Source organism: Dreissena polymorpha, chromosome 5 (assembly GCF_020536995.1).
Source record: "Dreissena polymorpha isolate Duluth1 chromosome 5, UMN_Dpol_1.0, whole genome shotgun sequence".
Taxonomy (NCBI): domain Eukaryota; kingdom Metazoa; phylum Mollusca; class Bivalvia; order Myida; family Dreissenidae; genus Dreissena; species Dreissena polymorpha.
The window spans coordinates 118,733,861-118,748,953 of NC_068359.1; the positions used below are offsets into that span (position 1 = coordinate 118,733,861).

At 34.1% G+C, this 15,093-nt stretch overlaps 1 long non-coding RNA gene across 1 annotated transcript in view; it reads left to right on the forward strand.

Annotated features, from left to right (window-relative positions):
- The first annotated feature begins 11,785 nt into the window (after positions 1–11,785).
- LOC127881198 (uncharacterized) overlaps positions 11,786–15,093 on the forward strand; it is a 3,607-nt gene continuing 299 nt past the window's right edge. Inside the window, exons 1-2 of the long non-coding RNA XR_008049959.1 lie at positions 11,786–12,757; positions 14,551–15,093. The exon at positions 14,551–15,093 is cut by the window's right edge and continues 299 nt beyond it. This is a non-coding gene — a long non-coding RNA (uncharacterized LOC127881198). The remainder of the gene's footprint in view (positions 12,758–14,550) is intronic.

A 15,093-nucleotide genomic window follows, 5' to 3' on the forward strand; every position in this document is an offset into this window, starting at 1 on the left:
AGGTCCAAAGATTGTATTGGGTATAAAGTTAAAGACATAGCATATATAAAGTAGTAAAACTCTGTGGTTCCTACATATATCAATGCATTCGTCTGTACATTCCAGGCATTTTCACTCACGTGGTGTATACATTATTTTATCATAAGAACATGAGACATCTGTAAATATATATATATATATATATATATATATATATATATATATATATATATATATATATATATATATATATATATATATATATATATATATATATATATATAACAATATGCAGCATTTGTATTACAAGTATTACAAACTGCGTGTTTGTTCTCCATTCTATCAATAATAATGTATGATGACTAATACGATGAATTCTGAATCACGTCATAACGATGCTTCTTGTTCATATTGCGCTTGAAGTAGGATGTTAGCAAACATTTTCAAAGTTAAAAACTAATAGCATATTCTGCAGAAGTTGATAGAAATACGTTATTATGACTTTTGACTATGAAGTTAAAATAACATGCATCCATAAATCCAAGAGATTTGAGTATTGATAGTACGATTATGAAATATCTCTTTCCCTTTTTACTCAAATAATCGCAAATGTTTGTACTTGAGTGCATGAGGAGAATCATTGCTTCGCACTTGTTTAAGAATGGTAAATACATTAATAATTTGATAAATTATAAATTATCAATCACGTAAAGTGTATCTGAGTCAGTTAGAATTTACTCTTCCATTTAAAAATAATGGTGCATTAAGACAGAAAATATAAGCTCCACCAATTTTGCCATTGTAACCACTTTGCTTATTTGTAAAAAACATTTGTATCTTCATATAGGCCGGTTTAATATATATATATATATATATATATATATATATATATATATATATATATATATATATATTCGTTTAATTGCGATTTAAGTTGATCTAATTGTTTTTATAAAACATGCTACCAAAAATTAATTTATTCAAATGCAAGCCATTCAATTTTTTCGTGATTTTGCATTGTTTCTGCCAGAATATATAAATATTTGAAATAAGTAATTGATTTGATATTTCTTATATATCACTAGGTTATAAGTATACTCGAGTACACTCACACTTCGCGCAATCATTAGCAATACGCTAAAACGACGTTTTTACAGCCTCACTAATGGTTATTCTTTTTTTCTTAATGTTATATACAGTTTCTTCTGCAGAATTGCAGGATTCCAATCATCATTAACACGTTTGACGATTGTATTGTATGCAGCCGTTCGTAATTACAACTTAATAGCAATGAATTTCGTGGACAAATGAATTGCTGAAATGAATATGATCCAATTTAAAGGAACAGAAGTAATTGTTGCGTCAAATTAATGACAAAATCAACTAATGGATATTCATTCGTTACAGTTAGTTGTATTGAACATTAATTTCATGATGGTGTAGGTAAATACATGTTATTACTCAATTAGCATAAATTGCGTTGTACACAAATACATGTATATCAATATGTACGTTTGTACATACGCGGTACTCTTCACATCGCCTATATTAATAAAAGAGGAAACAAACACATGCATTATAAAAATATACTAATTTTACTTTTAACCACTTCTATGAAACAACGCATAGTCGTCCACCATGAGCTCCCATTTACTGTCATTTTAAGATAAGATAAACATACATCAAACAAAGACCATTTGTTTCCATTCTTGGCATATAAATGCTCCTTAATGACCGATAGTGTCATGTAATAAGCGATTTAATACGAACAGTTGTAAACGACACGTTCTGGTTTTCGGCATTGATTCAATATCTAGGAATCAATAGTCGCTATAAACATTATCAGGAGAAACATTAATATAAAACCACGCTAGTCTTTCATTTAAGGCACATAACTTATTGCCTTAACAACACAGGACATCGCATACAGCACGACATAAATCATAAACATGATTAATATGGTATGTTCTTCTTATTATTTAGTGCATTGGCATGTTATAATATTCCATTCCCGAATTATTGCATGACACGTTCCTTAACAAAAAAAGATTAGTACACGCTATCATGAATAGAATGTCAACTGTGCAGTGTGTGCATGGTATGTATATTAAATTGCACGGATGTTGCTCAATGTACAAATAAGTTTTCGGTTATAAACATACTGTCTGATAAAGAAAGTTGAATGATGCGTTCAATAGTTATTTGGTTAATGTTCAATGTCTATGAGTATACACAAAATCAGAATAAGACGATTTTGACAAAAACATACGTTCATTTCAAATGCAACGTTCTATAAATAACGTTATAATACTATTATAGGCTTGGCGTGTTTAAAGCATTTGAATAAGTGTGTATTTGCACTGAGTGGCTATTAGGAAATTTTTCATTACAACTGAAATTATTTTGTTCGGCCTGTTATTATCTTGTGTCCTTTAAGTCTATACTTGCCGTTTACACGTTTGGCATTTCGTAAATAAATACGGGTTTAACAAGCAAAGAGTAACATACACAATTGGAGGATAACTACTGTCGTCGTCATACAAAACGATATTAATTTGAAGGACAAATTGTTTTATTGCGTTGGCAGTTTGCATGTAATTAATAGAGCTTAATATCCGTAAACATGGTCAACTACACACCTATTGCCACTATATGAGTTGCCACGGGCACTGCACGTGTAATCATCGACATGTTTTGTTGACATTTCCCTAAAAGACATGGGTATATGAAAATTGTTTTCCAATACAGACTTCATAGCAAATGTATGAGATTGTATATGTGCTGACCCGATTAATTAGTAATACAATTGGGAATCAGCAGATGTTAATTGTCTTTTATGGCTTTTTAATCTGATTTTCCGTACTTTGATATAAGTGATATCTGTATTTACACGACGTGAGTTTGTGGTTAATTCATGCGTTTTGGCACGCATTTTAAGTGGCGTGTATTCTTATGCATATCATATACGATTTTATGCGATAATCCATCGGTAGTTATTGTTTTATTAAATGCTTTATAGTATTGTGTCTATGTTATGGTATTTCTGATTAGTTAATATTCGTTAAAATCCTCAATGAATACTAATGTTAGAGTTACATTACATCTTCGGAATGAACACAAAATATATTAATATTATAACAAGGATATACCGTATCTTATTCACGTTACGCAAACACAACGCCTTGGGAATGTTGCAAACCGTCCTATGTCAACATTACAATTCAATAGAGTTATTTTAGAGGATGTTTTGGTCCAGCTTAATTTTAATAAAGAGTATTACCTTTGGCCTCGGGTTTACTGTTTAAATACTTAGTATACAATCGGACGACGTGTTCATATTTGTTTCGCAATGCTTTTAAAAAAGGCAGGTCATTATCTCTATTATTTACATGAAACTTATAGAATTACACATAAGTAAGACTTCCATTCAGTGAATTTGCTTTATTTGATTTGTTCCACCCTACAAGCTGTAGATACTAATGTAACAAGCTGGATGTAATTTTTACTAAAATCCGATATTATAAGCCGTGTCGCTTTCAAAATAATTATGTTGTAGATGACGTTAAAAGTAAATGGTTTTAAATCGCCGTTATATAGTGCAAAAAGGTTTTATTCCAAGTAAACAACAAGCAAATGTAGTAATACTTCATTTATCCAAAATTTTCACACATTACTTAAGTAATCATAATAATGATATAATAATAACAAAAATGTACGTGTTACATTCAGCTAATTTATAAATGCTCTTACAAATTTTTGCGCCTTGGTTGCGGTAATCATATGAAGTATTTTTTGTTACAAATCCAATTACGCGATTTCTCAAACTGGGTTGGTTTTATAAGTTTACATACCTAATAATATTACTTAAAAAAGATATGACGTGTTATTCCTTGCTTTTGAAATTGTATTCTTGTGTAAGGACCTATTTCGTAATGCGTTAGATTTGTTTTGATTGTATATGCTTACATATTTTGTACCTACAAGTGCAGTGTTTATAGCCATTTTATTTTTGCATCGATATGCGGAGAAAGGGGAAGAAAATAAACCAAATATAATTCTAATATTTGTAAGTCATGTCCGTTAATAAATAATCATTAGTTGATATTGCTAAAATTATATAGCATTTCAAGCGAGAAACGAATAATTGATTATATTTTAAAAAGGGATTTTCCACAGAATCCCTTTTAAAATGGCCATTTTCAAAGAAATTTCTTTAGAATAAACCCAAATTTTTCTCAGTTTTTATAAGAAAGTACAAAAAATGTTACGCTGGCAGTACAACCCTTCTTACATTCAGACAGGAAAATTGAACTGAAAAGTTACACTGGCGGTACAAACTCCCAAAGGTTTATTATCAAATCAAAACATAATTCAATATTATGCTGGCAGTACAACCTATCAAAATTTCATAATCACTTCCAGAGAAAATATAAACTAAAATGTTACGCTGGCGGTACAAACTCCCAAAGGTTCATTATAATATCATCATATAAATGATAAATGAACTTAAAAATGTTACACTGGCGGTTCAACCTTCCAAATGCCTTTATAAAATCAACAAATAATTCATTCTACTCAAAAATTCAACTTAAAATGTTACGCTGGCGGTACAAACTCTCCAATTTTATAATCACTTCAACAGAAAAATTTTACTGAAACCGTTTGCTTGCAGTCCAAACTCCCCAAGGTTCAGTATAACATTAACAAATAATTCAACTTAAATGTTACGCTGGCGGTACAAACACCCAAAGTTTCATTATAACATCACCAAATAAATCATTTCACTTAAAAAAAAGTTACGCTGGCGGTAGAAACTTCCAAAGGTTCATAACATCACCAAATGAATCATTCCACTTAAAATGTTACGCTGGCGGTACAAACTCACAAATTCATAATCACTTTGACAGAAAAATAAAACTAAAATGTTACGCCGGCGGTACAAACTCCAGGTTCATAATCACATAGACAGATAATTCTTTGAAAATGTTACGCTGGCAGTACAAACTCACAAAGGTTCATTATAACATCACCAAATAAATCATTCCACTTTAAATGTTATGCTGGCGGTACAAACTCACAAAATTCATAATCACTTTGACAGAAAAATAAAAATGTTACGCCGGCGGTACAAACTCCCCAAGGTTCATAATCACATAGACAGATAATTCGTTGAAAATGTTACGCTGGCGGTACAAACTCACAACGGTTCATTATAACATCACCAAATAAATCATTCCACTTTAAATGTTATGCTGGCGGTACAAACTCACAAAATTCATAAAAATCTGTCTATTTTAAAAATGGAATGTCCATGAATCCCAATTAAAAGGGGTGTTTTACAGGGTTTTTTGGTGATAATTTCGACATGCTAATTTTTTGAAAACAAAAAAAATGTTACGCCAGCTTAACAAAATTCATTACATTTTAACTCAAAGGTGAATCGCTTGCATTCCTAATAATTTCTTATTTCCAGACCAAAACTGTAAATGTTATGCCAGTGTGACAAAATTCCAAACATTTCAACTAAAAGTGAATCACTTGCATTTCGAATGATTTCTTATTTACAGACTAAAACATAAAATGTTATGCCAGCGTAACAAAATTCCAAACATTTTAAATTAAAAGTAAATTGCTTGCATTTCAAATAATTACTTATTTACAGACCCAATCTCAAATGTTACGCCGGCATAACAAAATAAGTAATATTTCCACATAAAGTGCATTGCTCTCAACTTTCCTATCATTGCTTTTTACAGACCCAAATTCAAAATAATATGCCAGCTTAACAAAAATCCAAACATTTCAACTCATAAGTTAATCTCTTGTATTTCCAATAATTTCATATTCACAGACCCAAACCTAAATGCTATACAAGTGTAACAAGATTCATAACATTTCTACAGAAAGTGAATGGCTGATAAATGTCCAAACAATTCCTATTTACAGACAAAAATTTTAAATGTTATGCCGGCGTGACAAAATTTAAAACATTCCAACTCATAAGCGAATCTCTTGCATTTCCAATAATTTCTTATTTACAGACCAAAATCAAATATTACGCCGGCATAACAAAATTCATAATATTTCAACTCAAAATTGTATCTCATTAACAAATATATAATCATAATACACAAAAGTAGTTGTTCTTGAAGTGTAAAGCTATAAACATATGGTTGTAGTTCATGGGATTTTGTTTGATAAATTAATATTCTATTTAAAAAAAAAAACTTCAGAGTTTGTCTGATGTATTAAACATTAAACATCTAAAAACCCATCAAAAATGCAAATATAGCACACATAATTTATCATATTCACAAAACAGCTGTACATGTGTGTCCAAATTATAATCCAGACGTGTTTCTTGCTCACATAATACCCAGGCAGCAGTAACAGTCGTGCATACAGTCACACCTATAACACAATTATGTACTTGTACATATATTCATTAACATGTGTAATTTAAGGTCTAATAGTAGTACCGCAATAGTGTCCTTTTTGTACATAAATTGTTATATACATACATTTATTTTTAAATATTATTTTGCAAATTTATAACACAGTGTCAATGTGCAAAACAAACCAATCAGAATACCCAATTTCAATGTATTTTTCTTAAAATAACATTTACATGGTGAGGTTATAAGAATACTTTAAATTATTTCTGATAATGAATCAGAAACATTTTAATCATTTGAAACTTATTAAAGTTTCTTTAACTTTAGCTAAAACACACCCATACCATATGCATTTGCCAAGATAATTCTTAATAATCTATTTATGAAGTGAAAACACCAGTTGGAAACACATTTTCCCCATACACAGGTGGTAGTAGAGAAGTATGGCCATGTTCAATGTAAACAAAATCAGCTAACAGTACTCAATTATTTTATTGCAGTATGTAAACATTTATAGAACTTGACCCCATATTTATAAGAAAATAAATAATTTAATAGAATAAGATAAACACACTTTTCTAGTTGTAAAGGTAGTAAATATGGCAATATGTCAGGTTTCTAATTTCTTTAAAGGGGCCTTTTAAAGTTTTGGTAAATTGACAAAATAAAAACGTTTCAGATTCACATATTTTCATGGTAGTTGTGATATTTGACAGGAAACAGTAATACTGAACATTTAGCATGCTCTAAAATATCCATCATATGCATCTTTTGATGATTTAAAAACTTGAAAATTATAAAGCGTTGCAACGTGTAACGATTGAATGAATGGCCTATTGGTCTAAGCGATAAGACTTTTACACCAGGGGTCAGTGGTTCAAGCCATGTTCAGAGTTACTTGTTTTCTTTTTTAAATTTCATTCTTGTTTTTTTGACAGAAGCTTTTTAGATCCAATTTTCACATTTATCAATATAAAGCATTTAATGACAAACTTCAATACACCAAAATCTGTGAAAAGGCCCCTTTAATATTAAATACAAGTCATCAACCAAGATTTTCACAAATCATATCTAAGTCAGAACTTATGCTAATAAGTACACACCTGCATGTCGTCACCTTCAATGAATTGGCCATATCTTTCTGCATTTTTATCAACTGAAAGAAAAGTAAAAACATAAGAAGCATAATCCTCTTGAATGAAATGGCTGTCTGTTGCTGATGAGTGGGGGATCAAAAATCTTCCTATATTTTTCTACACACAAGATAAGTGTTATATAAAATCAAGTAGACATTTCCATCAATTTAATTAGCATCAACATAAAATATACTCATACACTATACTAGCTGATGATATTAAACTTTTAATACAAACTGAGGACAATTATGTTTACAATATACCACTACAAATTAAAGTTATTGAAAATGGTATAACATTGACTTTATTTATCTACTTATACAAAAAACTAAAGAGTTTTTTAGGAACATACCTTTTTGTTTCTTAGATATTGTTTGGCCCAAACATTCTTCGGGAGCATTACACTTGTTTATCTGCACCTTTAAATAAATAGTGCATAGTTTATTAAATTGTGTCATTAAACAAAACTCATGACTTAGACACTCGGTGCCAATAAACTAATTGCCCAACTCATAACTATATTTTTTTGATCTGGTCATAGTCTTATGGTGCCATCAATATACTGGTATCGCTGCAGCGTTATTTTTAAGCACGTGTATCAGCAATTCTTACACCTTAATAATCTACTAAAGAACAAGCGCTGCTTCAAAAAATACATTTTAGTCAATACACGCAGACAAAATATCAGCAAGCCATCAGTACACTCTATTTTTAGACTTGTTTTTTTATAAAGATAATGTCTGCTCCAGTAGTAAAAAGTTTACATTGGATATGTTGTTTGTTCATATGGTTATGTATAACCATATAACCAACATAATGTTGTTAGTGTTTGTTCATATGGTTATGTATCTTTGAATCATTTTGCTATTTCAGTGTGTGTTTTATGGACCCCATTGGAAATTATCTTTCAGCTTAATGGGTTATCCATAGGTCATAAGCATTCATGCTCATATGAATCTTCTTAAGTTACAAAACTCCCGTATAGACGATTAAATTGTTATTGTTTACATTGGGGATTTTCCGCGCATGCGCACTGACTGGTTGGCAAAAACACTGGTAACAGTAATGTAAAACATGTATATAAGACTTTTGTATAGTCAATAAAACGATAAAATAATCCGAAATAAACATCAAATCACTTAAATAATCGCGCAAATAGATTATATTTAGTAACAATAATTTTTTATTCACAAATATATTTTCGTCTTTATAAAAATACGAATTAGTTATTAGCATCAGAGTAAACGTGATCGGAAGACTAAATACTGAAAATCTCACAAAACAAAACAAACAAGAGCTTGTCACAGTAGTGCCAAATCCCCACCGAAATGTGTTTGCTTGTATGACAACATTTGTTTAAGAGAGTAGAATAATATTTGTAAAAAAAAATAAAGGGGGATAATTCATTATGCTCCGGACAAAAATTTACTTTGAAATTAAATAAAGGGATATAATTCAAACACTAAGGTAGATAGAGTTATGGTTCAGATTGTTGGATAAAGTTATGAGATTTTATGGTTAACATTATAATAATTGAGTTATTTGTAAACAAATGTGTTTGCTTGAATAATTCGAAAATGTTGGATATTATTATAACATTTCCTTTAAAATAAATTGTATTGGGGTATGAAGTTTACAGACTGTTACCATAAATGGCTGTTAAAGTTTTGAGCAACCAGGCCTAGTTGTTCATCATTATTTTTACAATCTATGTTTTACCTATTTATGATTCCACAGTTATTTGAAGATTATTATTTTTTAAAGAAAAGTATTGGGGGGGTTATAGTTTAGTTAGAAAGTTGTTTTTCTAAATGGTTTGAACAGAAGATAACCTTTTGTTGATAGTATTTTAGATCTACTTAGAGAAATTAAGAAATTTTTGTTCCGTTGTGAATTGAAAATGACCCTTCTTTGTAAAGTCCTTCTATTCTAATTGTTTTAATAACAGATAACAGTGAAACTGTTAAAAATGAAATTTGTGTTCAGTTAAAACATATTTTAAGAAAATCTGTCATCATCCTCTGCTCATGTTGTTGAGTTAAGGATATTGTTGTCAACGTTTATTTGATTTTAAATGTTGTGCGGATACCGTGTTGACATTTCTACATAAGCCAAATATTCATTGAAAAATCATATTACTGATCAGTCTATTTGGAGATTTATTGACGAATTTATAATAGATTTAGTGCTAATGTTTGATATTTGTGAATCCAAGTTACGTCATCCCATAAATCATCCACATGTATTTCCTGATCAAACTCTGTTGCATACACAGGCATGAATTGTTTCATGGATTGACAGATGTCAGACGTTGTCAAGAATTGTACATATTGTAAATTATTATATTTTTGTAACATAACATGTTAAGTGGCAAGAATTCTATTGGCGCCGGTGTTTACACTTCTGTGCATGTATCGTGTAAAGATTTGGGATCTTGGGTCTGATGTCTTATTAAGACTAGACTGCATAATTGTTTGGAAAGTAAGACAGAAACAGTTTAATATAGAGTTTTTATTGATTGTTTGTAGAAAAAACAGCGATGGCGATTTTATTGATTGGTAATTGTTGGGGGGTTTGGTTTTGATTGTGAAGGCTAATTGCCATTTTTAGTTAGGTGTTGGTTTTGGTTAAGTTGGTAGTAATTTAAGTGGGTAGACTCCGCGGGGCCCAGAAAAAGGTAAAGGCCGAGCTGGCCGCCCAGATGTTCAACTTGGAGGTGGAGATTACGGCTTGCTGGGTGGAGCTCCAGGTTAGGTGGCTGGAAGAAGCCGTCAGTGCGCTGCCGACAGTGCAAGATGTCGTCCGTGGCATTGGGGTGTGCATGGATGAGAGCACTGTAGGAGGCAACGATGAGACTGGCCGCGTCGGTGATGTAGTTTCGTTGGTGCTGCCGACAGTACAAAGAGTCGTCCGTGACATTGGGGTGTTCACCGACGATAGTACTCAAGGAGACAACGATGAGATTGGCTGCGTCGATGACGCGGTCCCGTTGGCGCTACCAACAGTTCGCGAAGTTGTCGGTCACATTGGTGTGTGTACCGACATAAGCACTGAAGGAGGCAACGGTGAGACTGTCGGCGTCGGCGGCAGAGAAGACAAGTTCACCGAAGGCGTCGATGACGCGGTTCCGTTGGCGCTACCAACAGTTCGCGAAGTTGTCGGTCACATTGGTGTGTGTACCGACATAAGCACTGAAGGAGGCAACGGTGAGACTGTCGGCGTCGGCGGCAGAGAAGACAAGTTCACCGAAGGCGTCGATGACGCGGTTCCGTTGGCGCTACCAACAGTTCGCGAAGTTGTCGGTCACATTGGTGTGTGTACCGACATAAGCACTGAAGGAGGCAACGGTGAGACTGTCGGCGTCGGCGGCAGAGAAGACAAGTTCACCGAAGGCGTCGATGACGCGGTTCCGTTGGCGCTACCAACAGTTCGCGAAGTTGTCGGTCACATTGGTGTGTGTACCGACATAAGCACTGAAGGAGGCAACGGTGAGACTGTCGGCGTCGGCGGCAGAGAAGACAAGTTCACCGAAGGCGTCGATGACGCGGTTCCGTTGGCGCTACCAACAGTTCGCGAAGTTGTCGGTCACATTGGTGTGTGTACCGACATAAGCACTGAAGGAGACCATGGAGATCCTGTGTGCGATGGTGAATTTCGCGTGCAGCGCATTGCGGTTCAGTCTGCGGAGGCGGCTAAAAACATGGCGACCGACAGGGCCGACCAGGTGGGGGCCAAAATAGCCCAACGAAAAGCTGCTGAAACTACTCCGGCCACCGGAAGGTCAGTCCCTGTCAGACGGGCGACAGAAGTTGCAGCGTGGGACCGCCGTGAGGGCGGCGCATGCGGATGCCGAGTTACCCCAGATGACAGCTGGGAAAGTGGTGTTCGAAGACTTGTTAGGCGTGGTTCCAAAGGGTGGCGACCCTCTAGTTCTCGCCGCTGGGAGCGGTCCCAGCGGTGGAAATTAGGTTGGCGACCACCAGAGCGTCTAACTTCCAAAATTTGTACCGCCTAAAATTGTAAATGGCGAGGTTAATTGTTAGTAAAACTAGAAAAACAATGTAAAATACAAAAGACCCCCAATTTAAAAAAAAAATACAGTAAAGTTGCAGTGACATTCTATTCGCGGTGTTGATAACGTATTACGGTGTACGCGGAGTATCTCTAGTAGTAACACTAAAAGCAGCAGCAGTAGTAGTAGTGGTAGTAGTAGTAGTAGTAGTAGTTGTAGTAGTAGTGGTAGTGGTAGTGGTAGTGGTAGTAGTAGTAGTAGTAGTAGTAGCAGAAGTAGTAGTAGTAGTAGTAGTAGTAAAAGCTGTTGTTATGAATATTACATAGAGTACGCGGTGTATATAAGTAATAGTTCTCTTAAACATTTTGATTAATTTGATTAGATTGTTTTGAATATATATGTCCTATTGTCTCAGTTTAAGCCCAGTCTTTTATTGCAATATTGTTGGAACTATAAAATTGAAATTAATCTGAGCAGTGCTCTGCGAAATGGGGGTTTAATGAATAGGCATAAAGTGTCGTCCCAAATTGTATTTCCTGGTATCCTGCTTTTCCCTAGCACTTCTCTTACAGAAAACAGATATAAATGCAAAACTATTTTAAAAAATGCTGAAAATCCAATCAATTGAACTAAGGTAATAGCAGCATATCCGGTCTTTAACATATACATCTTAAAGAACTACCAATAAAAATGTTTACTGTACAAAAAAATGCACAGACACAAACTACATGTATTTCAATATAAACGATTTTTGTCATTTTGGAGTCATAAGGTAGCTAGGGAAAAGCAACTTGTTTTGTCTCTGCTATTCACAAACAATTTCCATGGACCTCGTGATTGCACAAGTAAATGGTTTACAATCGATGTGATGCAATTTACTGTTTGTGAAACGTTGCATGGTTTGTGAAATGTTGTGTGAATAGCAGACAGAACAAAATTAAAAATAAAAACATCTGTAAAGAAGAAATTTGTATTTGTGCCATCTGCTAAAAAAAATAGATATCAGCATACAATCAAACTACACGGAAACAATTAAGATAATGTGGATTTTGCTAGAGGTTTTCTGATTCATTCTTTATCCATTTATTGTAATAGTATTAAAAGCTGTCCCAGCCGGTGTGTTTGGTTAATCTTTGGTGTTTTGTTGAGCGCAGTGTGTCAGTTTAGTTACCTCCCTTAATAGAGTTCAACATCTATAACGTTTAGCAGATACATGCATCAGACGATTCAATAGTGTAAATAATAGTATAATAATAATAATAAATGAATAGTACGAGTAAATAGATAAATAATAATAATATGAATATAACTACCTAAGGATAAAAATTCCTAACCCAAGATTGTGGGCAGAGGATATGCAATTGTTAGATTTCCTTCCTAACCTAAGATTGTAAGAAAATGGCTGTCACTTAATGCTAACAGCAATATAGTAAGAGATTGCCGCAGAGATTAATACCCTGGAGGAGAGTATCTCGGAACTGCAATCGCAGTTGCACTTGATTTTTGTGATCCTTTTTACTACTCCGAGGATGTTTTCATGCAAACTTTATCTGACCTCCGGTGTTACCCCATTTTTGTTTAAAATAGAAATTCTTAATATGAACAGTGTTCTGTGAAAAGAAGGTTTAATACATGGGAGTAACGCGTTGTCCCAGATTTGTTGTGCAATCCGTACTTTGTTTTTTATAATGTTGTATATAGAGTGCTTTGCTCACTCAGGGATGGGTTCTTTTATTTTCCATGAATCTATGGGAAAGTGCTTTCTTCCATTTCTTATTTTTTATCTAACTGTCGGACGACCACTGTCACACTCCATACTGTTTGTGACCGGAAGTGGTATTGCAGGTCTTTTGAATTTTTTATGTGACCATGCTTGACGGCAACTGTCATGATGCATCAATTTCATTTTTTGTTAATGGCCGGAGGTGTTTCCAGGTGCATGTACACTTTATTTTGTTTTTATTTTTGTAAAGTACATTATTTCTCAGTGTGATCTCCACATTCTAATACCTAAGTGACTGTACTTGTTAGACGAAAGCCAACAAGAATGTTTTTTCTTGATTAAGCAATTGTCGGACGATAGCCGACAATAATGTTTTTTTTTAATTAACTAATGTGATGGAAATTTTCTTATGCAAGAAACATATTGGTCACTAACCGCTAGAATGCAGCGGTCTGTATTTACCCTGATAGGCGAATGCACTCCTGTGCCTGCGGGAGGGGGATCATGGTCCCATTTGAGTCTCTGTCTCTTCTGCCTTGGGTGCGACCGTAGGGCGGCGGCCCAAGAGGAGAAAGTGGGAGGAATGTAGTGGGTACAATAGTTTTATTTTAGTTGTATTTCCCTCCAGATAATGTCAATAAAATGAATTTGTAACATTAAAAGCAATTAAAGGTATTATACTTGGACAAAAATAAGATTATTTTTATTCTTATACTTTTAACCTTTTGCCACTTAGATATGTATTTAACGCATTTGTAGTCGCTTTGTTAAAATTCTTGTGATTGTATAATATAACCAAGATGATTTTTATTGTAGATAATGCATTTCCATGTGGGGGTGAGGACCTTCTCATGTGTGCTGCAAAGCGGATGTATTTGTCGCATTTATGTTATTTGTTAAAATTTTTGAAAATAGGTTGTAAGGTGGGTGCTCCATTCATTGTGTAGACAAGAAAAGGACAGGAGTTACAGGACCTTGTTTTGAAAAAGAAGGCAAATTTTTTGGCAGATTTGTTTTTACACAATTTTAGGCTTATATGCATCATCAAATTAAAAGCAGTCACAGTGACTATTGATTTAATTTAATTATGGCTTTATGGTTAAAGCGTATAGTTTCATAGTTGTGCAAATTAGCAATTCACTGAAACTGTTTTTGTTTATCATGTCTTTGCATTTTGTAAGCAAGCCTATTTGCACCAAGGCATAACCAATTGTGGGTTATTGTTGGTTATTATTCTAAGATTATGAAAAGGGGGTTATTGACATTTAATGGAGATGAATTAATTTTAGTTGTTGTATATTGCAGACGTTGCGCAGAAAGAGAGGTCGGACGAAAGCTGGCCGGCATGCAGACCTGACTTTGAGGTGTTAGGTCAAGGTGCTTACGCGAGGGGCACTATTACTTCATCGGTAGCTCCGGTACGATTCCTTCGCTGTGTGGCGTCGTCCCAAAAGGACAAAAGTGGGAGGAGTGTTGTGCCGGTGCCCGGCCTACAAAACGCGCACATACCTCGTGACTGGGAACCAGCGACAAATCGATATAGTGCATGCTGGGCAGCACGAGTTTGTACGGTCTCTTGTGCACGGGACGTTGAGGTGAGTAGATGTGTTTATGTGCCTATGTCCCTATGTGAGTATTGTGTGTGAAATAGTGAGCCTGCGTATAGTTTATATTGTATTATATGGTATTGTATTGTATATGTGTGTCGGTAACTGTGAGCCTGTAATTGTGAACCTGTGCGTGTAACCCTGAGTACGTAAGTAGTTCCAGGGGGTTTAGCCTGTGTATGTAAGCCAGTGTCTAGCTGTGAGCCTGTGCGTATTGTATTATATTGTATTTTATGTGCGT